Below are 10441 nucleotides of genomic sequence, written 5' to 3' on the forward strand. Positions count from 1 at the left end.
AGTCACTGGAGTCACCAGATTCAGGGTAGGGACCCCCTCTTGCCTCTGTCTAAGAGTGGTGCCGGTAACCATGAGGCTGAATCCTGCCCCACGGTCTTTTTCAGTCTCTGTGTGAGCACTTTTGCCTGTGCCATGCAGCTCTCATTTCACGCCAAGTTCTCTGTTCTCTTACTGTCCTGATACAAGTGCAGCTCCCCACGGCCCCTTCATTTCCACCAGCCTTGCAGCCCCTTCTCCTTCCTGAGGGCCCCATATCAGTGTATGATGAGGGGCCTTGAATGCCATGCCGAGAAAGGAAGCTTCTGAGCTGGGGGTCAACTCTGAGAATGTGATGTGGCCTTGCACCCAGCCAGGACCTCTCCTGGGCTAAGCTGTCAGCACCAGGGAGTCCACGTACAGCTGATGCCTCCCAGCGGTGGGGGAACAGAAAGGATGGGGCAGCTCCCCAGAAGGCCTTGGGATTTCTTAGCAGAGATAGGAACTCCCATTCACACTCTGCCAGGGGTCAGCAGCAGTTCTAGAGCTTACCACGTGCTCCCAGGAAATCATACATGTTTCTAAAATCATCCATGTATCTTTTTTTGTCACCTACATTTTTTAAGGACCCAATTCCAATTTCCTGCCCTTATCATCTCTCCTTCTCATTGATATTTTTCCAGTAGATGTAGCTTTACTCATTACCAACTACTGCCAATTCACTTAAGCTTTCACCTTTAATGTTTTAAAATAACAAGGGAATTCAGAAGTATAGATTGTGGAAGTCTGCCTTCATCATCCTCACAGGCCTGTGCTCCTCAATCCCATTTCCATGAGTTAAGGACTTTTAGCAACTATTAACAGCATGTCCTTCCCAGTTCTTGCCTACACATTTCAAAACACCTCTCTCTCTCATCACTCAAACTGGGGGAGCAGGATCATGAGCAGCCCTGTGGAGAGGCCCAAGTGGAGGGGAATTGAAGACTCTGGCCAGCCACCATGTGAGTGTTTGGAAGCAGGTCCTCCAGCTTCAGCTGGAGTTTCTCACGGCAACCTTTTGAGAAACTGAGTCAGGACTGCTCTGAAGCATTCGTTACCCTCAGAAACTATGAGATAATAAATTTAAGCTGCTAAGTTTGGGAGGTTCTGTGTTACATAGCAATATAATACAACTTTCATTTCTCTCCAATGACCGTGTTAGTTTTTAGCCCCTCTGTAGCAAAGCCCCTCAAAAGAGCTGTCTGTACGCAGTGTCTCCCTTTCCACCCTGTTTTCTCCCACCCAATCCCATCTGTTCTAATATACATTCACTGAGGTCTGCTCCCTGTGAGACTAGGATGTGTAGTTGAAATGTTCTCATGTTCCCTGTTGCAGACCCTGAGATAAGGATTCTTATGCAAGCAATTTGTTGTGGAAGTGCTCCCTAGAGAAACAGGGGAAGGAAGCAGGGAAGCAGGACAGGGAAGGGGAGGAAGTCAGGTAAGGGTGAAATTTCAGGCAAAGTCCAGGTCTCAGAATGATCTTGATGGCTCTGGAGAAAAGGACACTTTACAGCTATCTGCATCCTGCTGGTGGGGCAGAGACTCAGCTACTCCCCACAAGCCTGGACTCCAAGCCACTGCTGCCTACTCTCACCCCAGGCCCCGGGAGCTTTAACCCACAGCCCTCAGTTCAGGTGGCATTAAAGTGAGCCCTTCCTAGGAGTACTGTTGTCCCTTCCTGAAATGAGGCTCTGTCTGGGGCTGCCCTGGTCCATAAGACATATTTTTCTGTCCTCAAAGGGACAAGAATGATAATTGTGCTTGTCCCATAGCAATGTGTGGTGCAAACTACACTAAAGGCTAGATACTAAAGGCTCAGCTTAATTCTACTGTCAGCAGCTCTCAGGCCCACCCCTGTGGAAATAGACATTGGAGGGAGTGTGTTACCTGACACGGATCAGCATGGCACCCTCAGCTTACTAACACAGAAATGGATGGGTAGGCTTGAAGAGAAGGGGAAGGGTGTGGTTAGCGCCTTTTCCCGCAGTCTGTGGGAAGCCAGCTGCCACCCAGCCAGCATGTCTTATGACTTATTTTAGTTTTCAGAACTGCCCTTAGACGATTGAAGCATGAACATCTTTTCCTGTAAAAATGGATTATTCTACTTTCTTGCTTTAGTCTGGGACTCTGCTCTTGTGGTCTGGTGAGACTTTTGCACATGTGGGGCCTGACAACACTTTTGGTAGAGCTGCCTCTGCTGAGGTCTTCAGAAGGAACTTTGGGCAGCCTCATGTCTGTCTTGGGCTGCCAGGACAGAAATGCCCAGGTGGCTTCTGGAAGGCCTGGTGGCCAGAGTGAACATTCAAGCTGTTCACTCATCCTCAGCCCAGGCCGCGCACTGTGCTCCCAGAGCTCTGACATTCGTTCACTATGGAAAAGGTGTGATGTAGAAATACAATATTTGTTATTTATAACCGCTCATTGCTTTCTAAAGAAAATGAAGCCCCAGGACTATTTGTTGAAGGTCATGGAAGGGAGAATACAAAATTGGAAGCAAGGTGGGGAAGAGTTAAATTGTTCTGTAGAAGGAGAGGGAAATATATGGGGAGGGGTGGGAAGTAGAGGCTGAAGCTTCGTGGAGGAGGATCAACTGGGAGGGGAATGCGCATGGCTGGGGAGAAACTTTGCAGGGAGAATTACAAAAAAAGTTAGAGTTTGCTGTGTGCTGTGCGATGTGATCCTTTACTACATCTCTCCTGTTGACACTTCAGAACACTATCAGTTTCTTACTCGAATGCATTGTGGACTGGGTTTTCTTTGAAGGAACGAAGAGGAATGCTGAATCTTGCTTCAAGGTTGGTGAGGCGTGGATCAGAGGCTCCCAGTGGAAGCTGCTAGGCCTAGGTTCAGGGTTACATGGAGCACTAGGTACCTGTATGCTATGCTCTCCAGTCTGGCCATTCCCTTCTTTAAGGAAAAGAACATTTCAGGTAGAGGGCACGACCAGAGAAAAAGGTAAGTTTGGAGAGGGAGAGAGAAACCAGAGTGAGTGGGGAATGTATGTGAGTCTGTTGGGAAATGGGGTGAGGAACAGAGGCAGAAGGTGATGCTAATAGGTGAATTAGTCCATCCAGGCTGCTGTAACAAAGCACCATACACTGAGTGGCTTATAAACAACAGAAATTTATTTCTTATGGTTCTGGAGTCTGGGAGTCCAAGGTCAGGGTACCAGCATGGTTGGTGGCTGAATTCCTACAGTGGGCCCACTTCTGGTTGCAGACTACTGACTTCTAATTGTAGTCTCATACCGTGGAGAGCAGAGAGAAGCAAGCTCTCTCGGGATTCTTATAAGGGCACTAGTCCCATTCTTGAGAGCTCCACCGTCTTGAAGTCACCTAATCCTAATTATCTCTCAAAGGCCCCACCTCCAAATACTATGACACTGGGGGGTAGGGTTTCAACACATGAATTTTGTGGGGACACAAACATCCCGCTCATAACAGTAGGTTAGGACTCCAGGTAGGGCCTTGCTTATCTTCCACATCAGAGGTCCTCTCAGCTGTCCTACCACTCAAAATCTTAGGGTAATCCAAATACACCTCAATGCACCATGTGGCCCAGGCTTGATTCAGTATCGCATTCAAAGCAACACAATTCACCTTCATTGTGCAATTCATATTGTCTCTTATAATCCATTAGCTTCTTCCAAATGGAACCCTCAGTTCTATGGGTAAGAAGGCTCCCACCTGCAGGGGCAACCACCACCTTAGGAACTGGCCATGGCACTGGGCAATCCTAGGCTGCTCTGGATGGTTCATAAGGCATACCCCAGTGGCAGATGGACTGGCACTGGGGAAAGTGGTGTCCTGTTGGCTGCAGGGAGGCATTTCGGACAACCCACTGCCTCTCTGTACATTCTTGCTAAGGTCCCCAAAGAGCTTCCTGGCAAAGACATTTTAGACCTTTTAACTGCTTGGCAAGTGGCTTACGAGTCCTTCTAAATACAGCAGATTAGTCAATGGAAATACAAAACTTTAGAAGAAATTCACTGAAAGAGCTATTGAATTGGGGAGGTTTTGCTGGAGTAAGTATTTTCTCTATGGAATTCTGATCTATTCATTTAGTAATCCTAATTATGGTTTTGCTAATTTGGAGGTAATTTCAGAGAAAGGGTTTTATTCCACTGGGAACTGTCAATAGGTTAAGAGGATTTTGCTTTTTCATTTGTGATGTTTCAAAGGAATGTCATTCTTGCAACAGCTTCAACTATTTTTTGCTTATGTCTGCCACCCTGCTGCTCAAGGTTGACAAGAAAATACCTCTGCTTGTTAGCTCCCATGGCTGGTTTCTTGTATACCAGCTGTGCTCTCTCTACCAACTCTCCTAGGGACCAGCAGAAGATATGTGCAAAGGTGAATGTACTGCATTTTTCAGGAGTTTCCATTCTCTTCATTATCTTCAAAAGGATGGCCAGACTATCAGAGTAGAGGCCAAGCCTTCCTGGGCCTTTGGGCCTCTGTGTACCCAGTGCCTCTGTGTACCCCATGCCTTTACATAAAAACACTCTCTCTCCTTCCTCTTACCAGGCTCTTTTTATTTTATTTTATTTTATTATTATTATTATTTTTGAGACGGAGTCTCACTCTGTTGCCCAGGCTGGAGTGCAATGGTGCCATCTCAGCTCACTGCAACCTCTGCCTCCTGAGTTCAAGCGATTCTCTTACCTCAGCCTCCTGAGTAGCTGGGATTACAGGTGAGCACCACCACACCCAGCTTATTTTTTTGTATTTTTAGTAAAGACGGGGTTTTGCCATGTTGACCAGGCTGGTCTCAAACTCCTGACCTTAACTGATCCGCCTGCCTCAGCCTCTCAAAGTGCTGGGATTACAGGCGTGAGCCACTGTGCCCGGCCACCAGGCTCTGTTTAAGTCATGCTTGGGTTCTCAGCTGCAGCTCCCTTTCAGAAGTCTTCTCTGACCCCATGTCAATATCCACAGCCATGGACTCTTCTCTGGGGCTCCAGGCCTGTGCACTCATTAATATCAGACATTTCATTGGATGTTTCATAGGCACCTCAAATTCAGCATGTCCCAAACCAAATGTATCATTGCCCTCTCCCTTCCACCTTCATCCCTTCCCTCTCTTCTCCTCTGAACCTGCTTCTTCTTCCATGCTCTGTGTTTCCAGGCAGGGCACTATTGGGCTATCCTTCTAAATACAGCAGACTAGTCACCAGAACCAGAAACCCAAGGGTTACTTCAGAATCCTCCCTCTCCCTTACCCTCACATCTCCCTCCATTCTACTCTATTCCGAAATCCAGTAGATCCCACTTCTTAAATCTCTCTCAGATCCTTTCTTCCCTTTTCTTCCTCTCCCTGGCCTGGGATGCCATCCTCATTTGCTTGAATTACTGTATTGGTGTCCTAACTGGCCTCACTGCCTCTGGTCTTATCTCTCATCCTGGCCACCGTAGTGATATCTGATGTGAACCATGCAGATCACAAAATTATACTCCTTGCTCTGGTTCTCCACTTTCCACAACATCTCTCCCATTGGATATCATCTAAATTCCCATCTGGTGACTGCTGACTTGTCTAACTTCATCTTCTGTCACTTTGGACCAGTTAAGATTTCTAACATTGCAAGGAAGAGAAAATCCAACTCAAATTGACTTAAGCAAAAAGGAAATATATTGGTTCACACAACTGAACATCCAGGGAAAGATCTGGCTCAGTTTCAGGCATGGCTGGATCCAAGGGCTCAAGCAGTGTCATCAGAAAGCTGTTTCCATCTCTCAGCTCTGCTTTTTGCTTTGTTAGCTCCATTCTCTGGCAGGCTTCTTTTCATGTTGTGGTGAGATAGCTGCCAGCAGCTCTAGACTGCTACCTCCTCACAGGAACAAATCCAGCAGAAAGAGTATCCCTTTCCCATTGCTGCTCAAACCAAGTACCAGGATTACCTTTGCTTGGACCTGATTGGCTTGCCTTGGGTCAGGTGCGCACCCCTTAAACAGTCACAGTGGTTAGAGGAAGGCAATGCTCTGGTAATCCAGGTCTGAATCATCATATGCTCATCCCCAGAGCAGGTTGGAATCAGCTTTTCCCAAAGCACATAGACTAAGAGTCGGGGAGGGCAGCTTTCCTCAGAAACAATGGAGAAGTGACTCTAGGAGCAGAAGGAATGGAGAATGGGCTTGCCAACACAGGTGAGCACCGCACCCTCCCTTCTTGCAGGACCGCCGCCCCTCGTGCCAGCTCTCTTTCCAGCTCTCCCCACTGGCTGACTTCTTCTCTATCAAGTTGCAGCCTATGTGCTGCCTCCCTGGGGCCTCCTTCCCTAGCTCCCCAGAGACTTGGAGGCCCCGCCTCCTGCTGTTCCCAGGGTCCTTTGCTTTGCAGCAGTGATGCTGCTACATTGTAACTTTGTTTGTTTGTTTGTTTTTTTGAGACAGAGTCTCGCTCTGTCACCCAGGCTGGAGTATAGTGTCATGATCTCGGCTCACTGCAACCTCTGCTTCCCAGGTTCAAGCCATTCTTGTGCCTCAGCCTCCCCAGTAGCTAGGATTACAGGCACGCACCACCATGCCCAGCTAATTTTTGTATTTTTAGTAGAGACAGGGTTTCACCATGTTGGCCAGGCTGGTCTGAAACACTTGACCTCAAGTGATCCGCCCGCCTTGGCATCCCAAAGTGCTGGGATTACAGGCATGAGCCACCAGGCCCTGCCGCTACATTGTAACTTTGGGCTTTCATGCCTCTCCCTTCTAGACTGTGAGCTCCTTGAAGACAGACTCTCTCTTTACATTTCGGTATTGCCTGTATCTGGTACAGGGTCTGGCCTAGAGTGGGTCCCTATTAAGTGTTGAATGACAGAAGTTATAAGGAGAATGTGGATGTCACATGGGCCCTAATCCTGCATGTCATCAAGGTAGGAAGAATAGCCAGGATCATGGATAACAGAATGAGAATCCATAAAGAGCTCAGTAGCCTGGAAAAATGGACCAAATCTGTCAAGAGGAACTGAAATAGAACTAACTGTGGAGCCCTATATTGAGGTCTAAAAAGCATTTGTTTGGGTATAGGGTGGTGGTGGTAGGAGTATCTGGAAAAGATGCTTAGTTGTCTCTATGTGGCTACCTAAAAATGCTAAGATAATCTTGGGCCACATTAATGGAAATATACTGTTTCTCCCTATCTCTTTACTATTTAAACTCTGATTCTTGGCACACCACCATCGTTAGTCCACACAATATCCCTTTCTTGTTTTGTTTGTGTATTCCTTTTATCTCCATTCCATTCCCATACGGAATACATTCTTTTTGTCTGTATGCCTTCCTATACTTACAAAGTTTGTATTGCTGTTGTTTTGAATTTGTGTGAATGGTGTGGTGTCATGGAGCACATTCTATTTCTTATTTTTCTCATCCAGCATTTTGTTGTTAAATTTCCACTTATGTTGCCATGAGTATACCAACTTCATTACTTCTAAATGCTGAATCCCCCCTACGTGTTACCTATCTATGACCCTGGTGATGGACACCCAGATGGCTTTCAATTTCCTGCAACCACAAACAATTGTGGTGAACATTCTCATACATGTGCTTTATGAATCTGAATGAGAATGGAATTGAGATATATGCTTAGGTGAGGATCTGCTGGAACAGAGGCTAGTCCATCCTTATTTTACCTGGCAGTGCTAGGTTGTTGTCCCAGGTGGGTGCACTATTCAACACTCTCACAAGTGGTTAGAGTTCCATTGTTTCCACACCCTGCTGCCAATACTTGTTACTCAGCTTCTGTTTTTGCCAGTGTAACAGGTATAGTCATATTTCACTGTTGTTTTCATTTGCATTTCTTGGATTACTGATGTGGTTTGCACATTTTTTACTTTTATTAGAAAAGGTTTTCCCTATGTTGCCCAGGCTGGTCTCAAACTTCTGAGCTTAAGCAATCCCTCCAACTCATCCTCCCAAAGTACAGGGATTACAGGAGTGAGCCATTGCTCCTTGCCTGATTATATTTTCAAATGCTACTGAGCCTTTGGGTTCTCTACTCCATAAATTGTCTGGTCATTATCCTTTGCTCATTGTTCTATTGAGATGCCTGTCTTTTTGTATTAATTTTCAGGAGTTCTTAGAATTTCCTAGATATCAGTCCCTATCTCTACCTGGTTTTGGACAAGGCAAATACTTTTCAATGGTCCTGCTTACTCTGATTTGTCTGGTCTGAGAATTGTGTTGAGTTCTGAGGTTCATATCTTAAAAAGACCATGATGAGCCTGGGACAGAGAATAGATAGTTGGTTTATGAAACTCATCAAGGAGGAGCTGTATCAGCAAGCGGAATTTACAGGGGTGTTGATTTCAAGCAAGATAAGGAAGGTATTTCCAGTGATTAGAGCCAATGATGATAGGGTATACTCTCTGGAGCATCAGTGAGCACCAGAAACAGCAGCAGGGGTGCTTAAAGAGGAGACAGACAGTGACTTGTTGGGGAGGTTGCAGAAATGTTTCCAGCATTAGATGGTTCATTCCAACCTTGATATTTTCAGAGCTTTTCTGAGTCACCATGTGTTGAAAGTCAGAGAAGGAATCGTGGAAGAGGAGAAGGGGAAAACACAACTTTAATTCCCTTTTTCTTCTTTCCTTATGAGTTCCCCATATTCTTCATTTATCACACGGTGGCACTTCATTCTGCCTTGTCCTTTACGTGAGTTACACACACACACAGACATGCTTGTGCACAGCCATGTTCATACAATCACTTTCACATTATGAGACACACATACATGCCATGTAAGTACATAGATACACACCAACATCGCAATAAAGCAGTATATGCCCCCAAAACACAGATGGCTATACACATGTATGAAGGAACAGAAAAGATGTGAGCTCTTTCCTTCACCATCATAAGGCTCACAGCTGACACTTCTATAACAAAAGGCAGGTTAACAAGAGAAAAACATAACAGATTTGTTTAATCAAAGTTTTATGTGACATGGGAGACTTCAGAAATGAAAATTCCAAAATACAGGGAAAAACGATCTATATTTATGCTTTGGTGGATGAAGCTGGGACAGCCATGTAGAAATAGGATTGCACAGAAAGGGTATGATCTCATGCTAATAGACTTAGTGGGGAAACCCAGCAAGGCCTGTCTGTCCAGATTCTTGGTGGGCCTCTCTGTGCAGCATCCCCTCTCCCAGGTATAGGATAGGACCCTTTCTGGAATAGGCGTCTTATGACTCCCAAACAAGTTGTGTCAGAGAATTTCTTTATGGCGAGCTGTTACACCAAAAGGTGTGGGGGGAAGGTAAGAGTAATAGTTTTAGGTTTTATGACTGGCTTTGGGGTAAGGGGGTTTTGGTTTCTTCAATGACCCATCTGGGGGAAGAGGGCTTTTAGTTTCTATGGCTGGCCTCAGGAGAGAATGAGGGGCAAGAGACAGGAGGGCAGGGGAATGTCACAGAGAAACTTTGCTCCTGAGGCAGCTTCTGAGGTCTTCACTTTGGGGCATCATTTCCTGAGCCCCAACGTGTTCATGTGCCCCATGCATGTTGTGTGTGTTTGCAAAGTGGAGGGAGTGATTCCGGGTTAAATGTGAAAGGCCACACAGTCCTCCATCCTTCTTGGTGTGGAGGCTCCATTCGTGGTGGTCCAATCCTGCCTTCACTTCTGAGAGAACGCAGAGCCTGTGTTCTGCAAGGAGGTAAATATTTGACAATTTACCTCATTCCAGAGGCCAGAGGCCTGAGCAAGGGCAAGGAACCAGAACCCTTGGTTCCAAACTCCCTCCACTCCCAGCCCAGTGTCTTCCTGGACTTCCCTACAGTCTTTTCTGACAGAGCTAAATAAAACTGTAGAATTGGCCTGTCTCCTCCCAGGAAGACCCCTTTCAGACTATTGCTTCCTAATGTTGTAGCATCTTGGTCATTGAGCTTCCAGGCCTTGCATGACCCTCACCCTGGCTTAGGGCTATTCTCCTAAGTGCATGTGAATGAGATGGTCCAGGAAGCAGAGTGTCTCAGGGTTGGGCTGGGGGTGAGGGGACTACAAATCTGGCCAATGGAAGCTGTCTTGTGGGTTGGGGGTAACTCTGGTGCTGGACCAGTCTTTTTGATCTTTTTGATCCTGTACCTCTCAAGAGCTTCTGGGCAGAGTCAAGCAGCTGAGAAACTGCCTGCTGGACATCGGACTTAAATACCCAAGGCAAGGCAGATAACACTATGTACCAGTATCAATCACATTGTCTACTGCACCTTGGCCAATTTCCATCACTTACTCAAGTCCAGTGAACAGGACACTCTCACATAACAAGTTACATGGAGCAGGGTTATTACTTATATACAGGCAGCAAGGGACAACAGAAACCTAGGATTCATGGCGAGCCAATCCCCATGGCTCAGGAAAGAAGCAAAATTGGATGGAGTCTTGTCTGAGTGGGCTCCACTTGCACTGCAGCTGAGGGACCCCTGAAAGCAGC

The sequence above is a fragment of the Gorilla gorilla genome, chromosome 16, assembly GCF_029281585.2.
Source record: "Gorilla gorilla gorilla isolate KB3781 chromosome 16, NHGRI_mGorGor1-v2.1_pri, whole genome shotgun sequence".
NCBI lineage: Eukaryota > Metazoa > Chordata > Mammalia > Primates > Hominidae > Gorilla > Gorilla gorilla.